At 33.0% G+C, this 14,966-nt stretch overlaps 1 pseudogene; it reads right to left on the bottom strand.

Annotated features, from left to right (window-relative positions):
• Positions 1–1,787: 1,787 nt before the first annotated feature.
• On the bottom strand, positions 1,788–2,192 carry LOC103083709 (putative 60S ribosomal protein L32' pseudogene; annotated as a pseudogene).
• Positions 2,193–14,966: the final 12,774 nt, after the last annotated feature.

Below are 14,966 nucleotides of genomic sequence, written 5' to 3'. Positions count from 1 at the left end.
AATTGCCTTCAAAACATATCCTAAATCTGTCTTCTTCTTTTCCATTTCTACTATTTAAACCATGATTGCTCAGATTATTCATAACACTTTAGCTAGTCCCCTATTTCCATTCTTCTCCCAACACAATAGTTTTTTTTGTTTTGTTTTGTTTTTACTTATTAAGTTTATTGAAGTGTGATTTACATGCAATAAAATAGCATCTATTTTAAATTTACAATTTGGTGAGTTTGTCAAATGTATACACCCATATGATCATCAACCCTATCAAGATACAGAATATTTCCATCACACTCCCACCCCAAATTTTCCTTGTATCCATTTGTATTTTACCCACCCTCACCTCTGGCCTAGGCAACAAGTGACATCCCATTACTATAGATTAGGTTTACCTATTCTATGATAGTATATACATGGGTTCATATAGCATGTGTTCTTTTGTGTCCTAGGTAGCTCAGCACATTTTTTGAGATTTGCAAACGCTATGTCTAGTAGTTTGTTTCATTTTATTTTTTGGATATACCACAATTTGTTTAAGAAAATATCAGAGAAAATCTTTGTGATCTTAGAGGATAAAACTACTAAATAGGCTATAATAAGAAATCAACACCATCACAATGAACTCCCCAAAATTAATGTTAACTTACAGCCCAGGGAGATGTTGCTAGGGAGTATACCAAACAAACCATCCATTCTAAAAATCACATAATCAAGAGGATGTATATGTCTAAGCCTGTTCTTCAGTGGGGAAGTAGTAAGGTATAGTAATTAGTTTAAACATAATTAGTAGATAAACAGTGAGTTTTGGGGAAAAGAGATTATGTTTTCTGGGATAATCACACACAGGTGACAAGCTAAAAATGGCATAAAATCCCTTGAAATTCTTACATAAAATTACAAGGTATCTGAGGCATCCACAGCAGAGACAATATTCTCCTCCAGTTAAGGAATGGAAAATTAATTATAGGGCATTTCCAAGTAATGTACTCAATACTGCTGTAGTATTAAGTAGACAGAAAGTCCTGCTTTCAAACTGAAATTGCTTTCTATTATCTTTAATAAGTGATGTGTATACTTGATAGTCTGGATAACCACTAAGGAGTCATTTACACAATATGCCTCCATTTAATGTGAAATCATATGGAAGGTATCCCAAACAACTGTTCAGTTTCTTTTTATCAGTTAAGCCTTAATTAATTTTATTTTATGTTCCACTTGTTGAATGTGCTCTTGGAACTTTGTTCCGTTGTTGGGTGAATTATTCTATGATTTCAGTTATGTCCTGCTGATTGATACTTTATTCAAGTCTTTGATCTCCTTAGTAATTTTCTGCAGAAATTTCACCTATAATTGTGGATTTGTCTAATTTTGTTTACAGTATTTTTCAGTTTTTGCTTCATAGATTTGTGAATGTTATTAGATACATATTCAGAATTATTATATTTTCATGACACTTTTATTATGAAATGCTTCTTCTCATCTTTGTTAATATTCCTGATTGTGAGGACTTCTCTGTATATTTTCCCATCATTTTACTGTTAGACAATCTGTAACTTCATATTTAAAATGTACTTCCTCTAGATGACATACAATTGGATTTAGCTTTTAAATCCAGTGTAATATTCTTTGGCTTTTATTTGGAAAGTTTAGAGCATTTATAATTAATCTAATAATTTACATGGTTGTTTTAAAGTATGATTTGGCTATTTGTTTTCAATTTGTCCCATATACATTTTTTTTTTTGAGTTTTATGGTTTTGTTAAAACAAATACAATGTGCACACAAGCTGTCTATTCATTTTCTTTGCTGTGCAGCCTGGCGTTGGGATTGGTGACTCATGACCAGCTAGGCTGCTCTTTCCACAATGGCCTTGTGGTTCTCAGAGGAGACGTTGTGAGCAATCTCAGCACAGTAAGATTTGTTGCACATCAGCAGCATTTCAATTTCTTTACATTGTGGACCAGGAACTCCCAGAAGCCACTGGACAGCATGTGCTTTGTTTTCTTATTTCTCCGATAACCAATGCTGGGCATCAAGATCTGGCCCCTGAATCTTCTGCAAGTCCTATTGTCAATGTCCCTGTGTTTCTGCCAGTTCCACATAATTTTGACATATCGGTCTGACTCATGTTAGATGGACTTCTTGGTCCTCTTTTTGATTATCTTTGGCTTCGTGAGAGGTCTGAGGGCGGCCATGATGCCAAGGAGATGGCTGCCACCTTCATAGGCAGCACCAAGAAAGAGAGTGTCCCATATTTTTTGTTCTTTGTCCCTGAATTCTTTTTGACTATTTAAATACTTTCATTATTCAGTTTTTCTCTACCATGGTCTTACTAGCTATAACTTTTAAGTTTATACAGTAAGAGCTCTAGGATTTGCAATATGCATCTTATCACAGTCTTTCTTCAAGTAATATTATGCCTCTTCAGTTTTAATGTAAGAAATGTATAACAGTACATTTCTATTATACCCTCCTCTTCTTTATACTTTTATTGTCAAATAATCTACATCTATGTACGTCATAAACCCCACAAATATGTTATTTTTTATTTTAAACAATAAAATATATTTTAAAGAAATTTTAAAATGAAATAATTTATTTTATTTACCCACAGTTACTATTCACAGTATTTTTTATTTATTAGTGAAACTCTGGTTTACTGTTTCTTCAGCCTGAAGAATCTTTGGTTTCTTCAGATATTTGGGTGATGAATTCTCCAAGTTTTTATTTTCCTGAACATATTTTTATTTAAGCTTCATTTCTGAGGGATTTTTCTGGATATAGAATTCTAGGCTGACAGATTTTTCAACTTTTTAAAGATATTGTTCCAATATATTTTGGTTTGCATTGTTTCTGATACAAAGCCAACAACTTTCTTATGTTTATTCCCCTGAATTTAATCTTTTCTGACTGCTTTTAAAATTTTCATTGTAACAATGATATTATAACCTTTGAACTACATGTTTTTGCTTTGCTTTTTTCCTTATTGGAACTTTTTGAGCTCTAGGGCATGTAGCCTTATAATTTTGAACAAATTTGGAAAATGTTAGTCCATTATATCTTCGATTTCCCTCTACCTCCTTTCTGGAACTCTAATATGACTATTGTTAGAGTTCTTAGGGTCATCCTACTATTCACCAAAGCCAGATATGTATTTGTTTCAGTATCTTTTTTCCCTCTGCACTTCTGTATGGATAAGTTCTATTATGTCTGTAAGCTCACTGATATTTTTTCTGTGGTGTTTGATCTGCAGAAAAGTTTGTCAATACACATAATGTATTTGGGGTTCTATACATTCTATTTGGCTCCTTTTAATATATTGTATTTCACTACTCTCTATGTTCACATTTACATCAACTCTTGAATGATCTGGATATTTCCTACTTCCCAGTGCTGAGGTACCTGAATTAAAGGTCAGGAGTCTCTTAGGTAAAGTACTGAGGAATTACTGTTGTACATTTGTCACCATAAAAAATGATCCTTCATCATAGGCCTCTCTTTTAGTCAGTGGGTTCATGGTCTGAGAATTGGGATCTAGGGAAAAAAATCGTGACTTTCTTTTTTACTGTCATTTTTTGTTTTATTTTATTTTTTTATTAGAATATAGTTGCTTTACAATATTGTGTTAGTTTATACTGTAGATGCCAGAGTGTTAAATTTTGTTTCACAGGATAATGCTCTCATATTGATAAACTCACTCATCTCCAACTTTCTTTTTGGTTCTGTTCCCCTTCATTCAGCATCCTCAACATCCAATCCTGTGCATCTACTCTTGTCGTCTCATGGATATTCGTATGTTTTAGCCAAATCCTGCAGCAATGGCAGCACATAATTTTCCTCATTCCTTAGCAAGGCTAATAGTTCTCCATATGGATGTTCTGGTATTGGTGCTGGTACTATCTTAGATCGGGTTTCCTGAAAATGGAATTTTTAATGGGAAATTTGATGGACAATGTTCTTAGGAAGTTCACCTGTAAGAATGTGAGAAAGGCAGGATCTGGCAGAATGAGAAGTTGAATCACAATGTACAGTTGACCCTTGAACAATGAGAGAGTTGTTGAACAACCCTCCACACAGTTGAAAGTCTAACTTCAGTTGGCCCTCCCTCTATGTGGTTCCTCCTCATATGTGGTTCTGAATCCATGGATTCAACAATGACAAATCATGTAGCACTGTAGTATTTATGACTGAAACGTATTTAAATATAAGTGGAACCGTGCAGTTCAAACACACATTGTTCACGGGTCAACGGTAGTTGCAATTGAGCCTTCAGCTGATTTACAGAAATCCTGGAACTTGGTGGGCCCTTTAGAGTTGTCCCCAAAAAAGATAGGGATTCCAGGTGTTTGAATCTCTGCATTTATAATCACTGTCCACAAGCTTCCTTTATCCACTGCTTACCCAACCACAGGAAGGAATGTGATTTGAAGAAATCAACTCCTTGGTACCAAAGAAAAATCCCACTGAATGACTTAGCTTTAACTTTTCCATCAGCAGTTGGTCAATAGATGCTTTGGTCCTAAAGAGGTGACCTGGGCAGAAAACCCAATATCCACTATAGACACAAAATGTTGAAAGCAGTTCCTTCGTTCTTTCTCTCTGATTTACACACTTATATTTTCAATTGCTTAGTGCTAACTTACACAGCCATCTTGGTCAAACTTAGCATTGTGCTCCTTCACTCTATTTAGTAAAATCCACCTTTTTTTTTTTTTTTCTATTTCTTATCTCAGTCTTTAGTATCACTATTTACCTTGTTAAATAAAATGGAACTCTGGAATTCATCCTTAGACCCTCCCCCACTTTTTTCTGTCTTTAAATTTTTTTCTGATTAAAATGCCCTTTCATCCTCTTCTCTACATAATGAAATTTTATGTATCCTTTAAGATTGGGCTCAAATATCACTTTCTTTGGAGCCACCTTTGTTGCTCTAAGCAAAATTAATTATTCTTTCCTCTAAACCACCAATTTACTTTGTACATTCTATTAGTCCTCTAGGCTGCCACACAAAATACCACAGACTAAGTGACTTAAACAACAGGTATTTCTCCCAGTTCTAGAGTCTAGAAATCCAAGATCAGGATGCTGGCATGGTCAGGTTCTGGTGAAAGCTCTCTTCCTGGCTTGCAGATGGCTACGTACTTGCTGTGTCCTCACATGGCAGAAAGAAAGCATCTAAGCAAGCTCTCTGGTGTCTCTTCTTATAAGGGCACTGATCCCATCATGAGAGCCCCACCCTCATTACCTCATCTTATCCTAATTACCTCCCAAAGGTCCCATCTCTAAATGCTATCATACTGGGATTTCAAGTTTAAACATACAAATTGATGGGGAGGTAACATACATTTAGTCCATAGCATACATTATTCTATCAGAGGACTTACCACATTGTAATAGTATAATCAGTGTATATGTATAACTTCTCTTTATACCATGAATTTCTAAAAGGCAGCCTCATTTCCTTTTGATTTTCAGTGACTAGCACAGGGACAGCTATCAGGTTATGTTCAAGACTTATTTGCTGAACTTTGAATAAATCTGTGTTATTCATTTGCCACATTTAATATAAAATGACAAATCTGGGTTTCTAATCCTATGTTTTTTATATGCTGGTAGCTTGCCAATATCAAGATTCTGGTAGTGATGAATTAGTCATTCTTAGATGGCAGACCCTATTTTGCACTCACAGAACAATAGAACTTTATAGCACATTCCACAAATGTAATGAATTAGATGTATATTTAGCTCCTTACTATTTTTTACTCTAGTTCCACAAGGATAGAGACTATGTATATTCTATCGATCACTACATATCTTATGCTTAATACAATGCCTTGCATTAAAAAGACAGTCAATAAATTTTTAAGAAATTATAGACATGAATACACTGCACTTGCAGATCTGGAAAACACTGCTATGGAAAAAATACAACATTTCAAATATTCACCAAGGAAGAATTTTAGGCAGATTAGCTTGAGTATTAACTGCTGATAAAAAACAAAAAAAGCAACAAAAACAAAACCATCAGTGATTCACATAGAAGTAGCACTTTAAAAAGATAGAACCAGCCTTCTCTGAGAAAAAGCATGTAGATTTTGAGGGTAAAATCCTGAGCTAAAAGAACAGCCTTTTTGAGGACTAGCTGTAGTTACTGACCAGTTATTAAAACTTCTGAATATTCCAGATATTGAAAGCCCTGAATGCCTTAAGTCAGTTTAGTCACATACAAGCACATGCCTAGAAAACATTAGATCCCAAGGAAATAAATGTGACCTTGATAAGCATGGTATTTTCTGAAACAAATACCAACTCTGTCCACACTGAAGAAAAGAGGCAAAGCCCTGTGGAGGATTTTTAAGGAAACATATTTGGTGAAAAGGAAACAAGAGTTGCTTACTAACTTACACAGTGAATGATAAAAATGTTAAAATGTCAGTGGGTAAGAGAGTGGTAAGGATTATTATATATATTAATATGTTACATTAAATATTTTATATTTACATGTATCTTCAAAAATGTGAAAGAAAAATTTTAAATGAATTAATTTCAAAGATGTAGTAAACTTTTTATGGTTAATCATGAAAATCAGCTGAGCTCAGAATTCTCCATTTACCCATCTCTGTTCATCCCTCAGTTGAGTCTCTCCTTCAGTTGACTACTAATGAAGCTATGTATGCTCTTCCTATGAAGAGCATATTTGATGGAGGAAACTGGGTCTTATAAACTAAAATCAATGTTTGACTTAAATTATGTTAGGAACTCAAATATCCATTAGCCAAAGGACAGTTATAAATACAACGAGCCCATCAGTGCCTCTGAAAATTGATGACTCAATAGGCTGATTTAAATAGGGATGACTCACATTCCAGTAAATCATCATTACTGTGAGTAAACCAGGTTGTAACCTTTCAGTGATCTTAGAAGAAACTGCTTATTGATCATAAACAAAAGTCATAGAATTTGATACAAATGTAATGAAATGAGAAAGAGGGAAGTATCCTTCATGTTAATGGCAGTTGACACTACCATGGATCTTATTTTGAAGTAATTCATATCTACTTTAATGGGATTTTCTCCCACAAGAAACATTTTCCAAACCCTGAAATTTACTTTGTTCATTCCCTGTGATGTGTGGCAGGATTTATTTTCTAGAATAATGGCTTTAAGCCCATTGAGCTTTCTTCAGTTTTGGACTTATAACCTGTTTTTATTTCTTTCTTAGTTATGATTAAACAGAATAGCACATATAAATCTTCACAATTAATCATTAATTTCTTGTAGGCCTTTTTCCTATGCAGTCTCAAGGTAATTTTCAGACATGTAATTTTAAGTGTAACAGCAACTTGCCTTTAAAAAGCACTAAGTAAAATTTGTCCTTTGCTCTATCTCCAAACGTCTGGATTATAGTTTGTTTTTGTTTTTTTCTTGATATTTCTTTTTACATTAGAAGTTCATATCAAGTACAATAAATGTTTTAGTATTAAAACAAGGAGTTGGAAAAAGGTTTTTTAAAAAAACTTATTTTTAATAATGACTATACATGGCTCAGTATAGGCTGAGATATGAATGGGAGTCTCCCCTTTACTACCTTCAAACACAGAAATTTTGAATAAAATAAAATCCTGAATCAATATCCTCAGTAGGAAAAAATAATTTTATCACTTCTACTTAAGTTTTAATTACAGACTCTGTGTGTCAGCTTAAAAATAGTTTACATTTTTGGCAGAAATGAATCCATATGAATATGTAATTTGAGCTCAAGTTTTTGTGTTTAATAAAAATATAGAAATATTATTATCATGTCATGTATTAATAAATATTAACACTGTAAGGAAGATATCTGTTTAAGCTCATAAATTCTAAAAATGGGTCATTTTTTTGACCCATTCTAGAGTGGGTCATTATTTTGTAAGTCTTGAATAATAAACATATTAGAATTAGAGCTTTTTTTTTTGCCATGCCACATATGGTATCTCTGATTTAACCTTAAGTATATTTGTAGGATAAGTACAGTACTTGATAATTTAAATATGTTATTTTAAAATGTAATTGGAAATGGTACATAGAGTGTTTGATCAGAATGAAATAAACACAATTAAAATTTATATAACCTTAGTAAAACCAACCAAGAAAAAGCAGAGAAAGATAAAATTATCAAAATTCACAATGCCAGAGGAATAGTTTTATATTCTTTGGACTTAAAGTAAGAGACTGTTAGGATAAACTTTACACAATAAACTTGACAACAAAGATAAAAGGGAAAAATTCTGTGTAAAATCTACTTACCAAAATTGATGTAAGAAGATATAGAAAGTTTTAACATAATTGTAAATACTACAGAAATTGAATTAATTAAATAAAACTTTCTACAAACCTCATAGCATTTCACTGGTGAATTCTATCAAACTTATAAAAAAAAATAAATACTACAATTTTATTCAAAAACATGTTTAAGGATTGTAGAGGAGGAAATATTTCCCAATTTATGTGGCCATCATAACCCTAATAGAAAAATTTGATAAATACATTATAAGATTACATAGATTGAAAAAAATCCTTAGATGTAAATTGAATCCAACATTTAAAAAGAAAATATGTCATGATCAAGCTGGGTTTATTCCTGGAATTCAAACTTAGTTTAACATTTAAAAATCAACCAACGTTAAGATAAGATATTAATAGAATAACTATTATATATTTATCTCAATAGTCACAAAAAAACCCATTCAACTCACACTCATAATGAAAAAGATGAATAAAAGATAATCTATTCACTCAGCAAAAAGTCACTTAAAAATGTAGCTAAGACCACATATAATGGTGAAGTATTGAACTTTGCCTTCTAAAGATCAGTAACATGGCATGCATGTCACATATACTGTGGGTTCTAGGCAGTGAGATAAGGTGATAAAAAATAAATAAAAGGAATGAAGATCAGAAAGGAAGAAAAAAAACTGTCTCTATATTTGTAAATGACATGATTGCCTGTGCAGATAATTCTAATTTCCAAAGCAATTACCTCAATTAATAAGTTAGAAAGGTTTCCAGGTACAAAGTCAATATACAAAAAAATCAATTATATTTCTATATAATTGCAGAAAACAAATGAAAAAATAATTTTATGAGTTGTATTAGTAATAGTGTCAAATAATATAACATAGGTAATTTTCTTTCAAAAAAATGCAGGAACTTTGCAGTGAAAACATTGCTAAGACAAATTAAGACAAAAAGAAATGGAGAGATATATCTTTTTTATGCATTAGAAGGCTCAGTATAGTTAAAAACATAATATATGCCAAAATGCAATACAAATCCAATCAATATTCTAGCTGTTTTGTAAAACCTGACAAGCTAATTCTAAAATTTAAATGAAAATATGAAGGGCTTATAATGGCCTAAATAATTTTGGAAAAAAAAAAAAAAAAGCAAAGTTAGAGAACTTAACAACCTGAATTTAAAGCTTAGTATAGCACTATAATAATCAAGACAATGAGGCATTGGCCTAAAGACAGGCAAATAGATCAATGGAACAGAAAAGAGACCAGAAATGGACATATACTTGAAATGCCAATTGAATCAAGGTAATTCAGTGGTAGGTGAAAGCAAAATCTTTAAAACAAATGATGCTGAAACAACTAGATATCAATATTTGGGGAGAGGGGACAAAGATATTGACTCAACTCCGATTGATCAAATTCAAAAACACAAATTTAAGTGTACTACAGTCCTAAACATAAAAGCTAAAACTGTAATCCTCTAGATGAAATGATGGGGAAATATATTTATGACATGAAAGTAGGTAAGTAAACATATTTTTTTTTTTTTTACATCTTTATTGGAGTATAATTGCTTTACAATGGTGTGTTAGTTTCCGCTTTATAACTAAATGAATTGGTTATACATATACATATGTTCCCATATCCCTTCCCTCTTGCGTCTCCCTCCCTCCCACCCTCCCTATCCCACCCCTCTAGGTGGTCACAAAGCACCGAGCTGATCCCCCTGTGCTATGTGGCTGCTTCCCACTAGCTATCTATTTTACGTTTGGTAGTGTATATATGTCCATCTTTGACAGGACACAGAAAGAGAATAATTCTAAAAGAAAGAAAATAGACTAACAATCAACATTTTAAAAAATCTGTTAATCAAAGGACACTATAGAGACAGAAAAGGTAACCACAGACTAGGAAAAAATATGGCAAGGATATATCTGACAAAATACTTGTATCCATAATACATAAAATAATGCTACAACTTGGTAATTAAAATAATCCAATAAAAAGGAGGAAAACTACTTGAATAGACACTTCACAAGGGAAGGTATATGAATACCAAATAATCCTATGAAAGCATGTTCAATGTTTTTAGTCATAATGGAAATTGAGATTAAAATGAAAAAAAAAAAAAAAAAAAAACTACACACCCACTATAATGGTAGGGTTAAATTTATTAAAAATTAAAAAGACCAACAACTCAAGTGTTGTCAAAAATAGGGAGTATCTGAACTCTCATACATTTCTAGTAAAAGTAAAATAATACAAAAATTTTGAAAAACTGCAGTTTCTTTAAAAGTTAAATATATACCTACTTTATGACCCAGAAATTCCAATCCTAGGTATTTATCAAAGAGAAATGAAAATGTATGTTTACAAAAAACTTGTATAAAATATGCATAGAAATGCCCATAGCCAAAATCTAGAAACAACAGAAATGACCATCAACAGAAAAATACATAAACAAACTGATTATGGTAGAGTTGTATTATGGAATACTACCCAGCAACAAAAGGGAACAAATTACTTATATATAAAACAACATGGTTGAATCTCACAGACATTCTGAGGAAAAGATGTTGAATACAGAAGAGTACATACTTGATGCTTCTATTTATATAAACTTCTAGAAGAGTCAAAACTAATCTATAGTGAAAAAAGTCAGAAGAGTGGCCATTCCTAGATGAGTGGATATTGAATGTTAGGGACACATGAAAATTTCTGAAGTACTGGAAATGTTATATATCTTGACAAGGTTGTACATTTATCAAAGTCATCAAATTTAACACTTATGATTTGTGCATTTGCTATGATTAATGAACCTTCAATGACACATCACAATCACCCAAAGTTCATTAGAGTTAACTCTTGTACATTCTATGGGTTTGGACAAATGTATAATGACATGCATCCATCATTATAGTATCATACAGAGTATTTTTACTGCCCTAAAAATTCCCTGTGCTCCACCTATTCACCTCTACCCCCCAACCCCTAACAACCACAAATCTTTTTACTAGCTCTTTTCTTTTTTTAATACAAGAAATAATAGAAAAGTTTCAATGTTTATGGGAATTTTCCAACAAATAAGAAAAACAAAATAATGATATAGGGCAGAGAGGAGACAGCTCCTGGAGTGATATCCTTAAGTAGATAAGGCAAGATGTAGTCTAGCTCATAAGTAAAGGAATTACCTTTGGACATAAATAAGCACTTATGAATCATCCATGATAACAGATGGGAAGGCAGACTATGCAGGTGTAGATACCTGTAGATGGGTAAGGCAAGGGGTGGGAGTCTGTGGAAGTTTTCTCCTGATAGCTTCAGTTTGCACAGTGAAGTAGGAATCAAAGTCATCCAATGAGAATGATGATTGAGAGGAGACATTTTAATGATCTGAAGAGAAGGAGACTATATAACATGAGTGGAACAGTGAAGTAAAGTAAGATTTCCAGAAAGTACTAAACACTCATTTGCTCTTCTTGTTCATGAATTTATAGTGGGATGTGTAGTTGCATGCTCTTTCCAGTCCTATCCAATTTCATGGATATATATATATATATATATATATATTTGAAGAGTTAGATTTAACCATAGCTCAGCTACCTAATGAAGCAGGAAGAGAGGGACAAGGGACTTGAGGGTTTATCAGAAGAAATGCTTAAAATGATTGAGTAATTTAAGCAATGTAAGTTGGGGAAAGATATTAAGAGTGTGAATTACTATAATCTCAACTGATTAGAGTGTACTGAATGGGTTGTTCAAGTGGGGCATGGGATACTAAAAGAAGAGCCAGAGAAAGAGAAGTGATATTCAAAGTGAAATGCAGGAAATAAGGATAATGAAAATTTTAGTTTGGGGTAATAATGAGGTCTAGAATAGGACTAAGGAATAGCTGAGGAAAGACAGAGGTCAAGAGGAGATGTGCTCAGGAAATTGAGGGGGCAAGGTACTGGAAGTTTCATCTGTGTCAATATTGACATTGCAACAAATTGACAGGAGAGGTGTTGAAGATCATGGCAAAGAGCTGAGAGCTAAAGTCTTTGAAAAATGAAAGTAGAATGATCAGGCATAGGTAAATGACAGAAACAATGAGAGGTAGTGGGTAATCAATCTGTTATCAATCTGTTATCATGAGATTCAAATCTGGATGGTGGGGCTGATTAGAGAGAAACAAAAGAGAATGGTCTGAAATGGTCTTGAAAATAACCCTGAAGAGTATAGATAAAGCCAGCCCTACCTTAAACCCCAGTGATAAAGCTGAGGTGAAAAAGCAGCCATTGATGGAAACCTGCAGAGGAAGTATTGTCTTTGGAAGAGAGACTAGGTTTTTTTTAAGTGCTAGAAAGTGAAAGCATGTTCAGAGAAGATAACAGATTGTGAGTTCCAGTGGAAGGATTTTGGAAATTAAGGAAGAGTTCGAGAAAGAGATAGAATAGCAGGTAGAAAGGGTGATTAGAGTGAGTGAGGTGACCCTGACTGGGAAGCCTGAGTTCCTGGTGGCAACTATAAAGGGGAATAGAGGGTTTAATAAAATTACTTGTTTTGGATTTAAGCCAAATGGAGACAGCAAGGCTGTGAGAATAGCGAGGGGTAAGAAGGTGTGGGCATCTGGTTCATTATCTTGACCTCTGCTGATTGAGGAAAGAGATCTGGGAACTCAGGGCTAACTCAGTGTGAAGACATTTTTATGGTTGGAATGATGGCCATAGAAGGCCTGGAGACATAGGCCTTGACCATTACATGGGTTTACTCTTGACTTCTATTAACAAAGGGGTATTTTACACCAAGTTTAATCCAACTTAGATTTTTCTATCATTTGTAAAGAAAAGTTACACAGTTTTAGCTAATATATATTAAGCATTTAGTAGATGCCAGGCAATGTAAGTGTGTAAGTATATACATGTTTTAACTCAATTAATTCAAACAATATTATGAAGTTAATGTGATTTTCATCCCTATTTTATAGATGACAATACTGACAGAGAAGGTTAAACATCTTGCCTAAGATCACAAAACTGGTAAGTGTTTAAAGCCAGGATTTCATCCCAGAGAATCTGGCTCTATAGACCTTGTATTTACCTAAACGCCAATAAATGAGACAACAGTGTTTGTGTGTGTGTGTATGTATGGTCTGTCTTAATGAGAGTTTCATTTTCATATGTTAAGTGCTCACCTAAAATAAATTAAAGACAAACAAAAAACCCCAAAGTTTTAGAAGTAAAAAAAAAAGCAAAAAAAAAAAAAAAAAGAAAGAAAGGAAAGAAATGCTCACCTAGAGAACTTCCAAAACTGTGCACAGAATGAGAAAATTATGCTCTCTGTTTTAATTCTTAGCCTTTAACTGAACACCTGGACTTATCACCTTTTACATTTGGGTATGAAAATGATGTGTTTAATGAATTCAATCATTTCCTCTTTGCAGATTTTAACAATTGAACTATTGAAAACATTCATTTCCACCTGTTAATTACAGCTATTAGACAGAATAGAAACACTTTCCACCTCAGAAATAGAAATTTAAGGAGTGTTTTTGACAACAATGCTCCCAAGAACATTCCTTGTATTTGGTTAGAGCACAGTCAGCAAAGATACACACATGGGCTGTGAAAGCAGCACAGAAGTGAAAGCATCACTAGAAAAAAACTGAGAATAACTCCTCAAGGAACAAGGTGTTAGAAAGGTCAGTTATTTGGAAAGCCATTAGACAAGAGCCTGTTTTTATTTTTTTGCCCAAAACTCTGCATTTGGGATTCAAGGGTGTTGTGTTTGATCAATCATTATTTTAAGATGCAGCCAGATGGATGCTCAAATTGCATGCTTTGGCTCTAAGTAGATGGCCAGTAGATTTTCAGGATAGGTAGATTTCTTACATGCCTTAATGTTCAATTTGACAACTAGCTAGTGGTCATTAAACCAGCCGAATCATTGTTTTGGATTAATATTTTCTATAAATTAAATATTAGTTTGCAAATTTAGTTAATTATAAAACAAATCCCCAATTTTGAAAATTTAAAATGTGTTAATTTATGGATTTTTTTGAGGGGGCACATATGTACATTGTTCTATTTTATCAAATTTTATTTTTCCTTTATATGGCTTATTATTTACTATGAAAAGAAACTGTTCATAAATGTCTGCAATTTGTTCTCCTGCTTCTGGATGGGAGAAACCACACTGAAGAAAAAAAAAAAGAAAGAAATCAATACAAGACTGAAGTCAATAAATGGAGACTTAGTGCAGTACCTACCACAGGGAACATTTTTCCTTTTTTCAAAAATCTATTTAATGAAGTTTAATTATACCAATTTCCTTTTACTTTGTCCACATGGAAACTAACTACTTAATAGTCTTTCTTGTAAGGATTATTCACACATTTGAAAATTATTTTTCAATGTGTCCTTAACCTGTTCCTTCTCCAACTTAAAGCATGTGCAATTCTTTTTGTATTGGTTTTATTATCTAACCCTTTAATCATCTCTGTATGACTTGCTACATACTTAACAAGATCTGCAACATTCTTCAGAGTGAGATTTCAACATATGAAGAATCCACATTTCAAAAAACTAAATAGAAGGTGGAAAATACATTAACTACTTCCATTATCTATCATCCTGCCAATGGTCCCAGGACTGTCTCCCAATTCTTAAAATACAATCAATACCAGATGAACTTCCCATATGAATATAGTATTCT

This window comes from Lipotes vexillifer, unplaced genomic scaffold, assembly GCF_000442215.2.
Source record: "Lipotes vexillifer unplaced genomic scaffold, Lipotes_vexillifer_v1.1 scaffold915, whole genome shotgun sequence".
NCBI lineage: Eukaryota > Metazoa > Chordata > Mammalia > Artiodactyla > Lipotidae > Lipotes > Lipotes vexillifer.
This window is presented reverse-complemented; position numbering and strand designations above follow the sequence as displayed.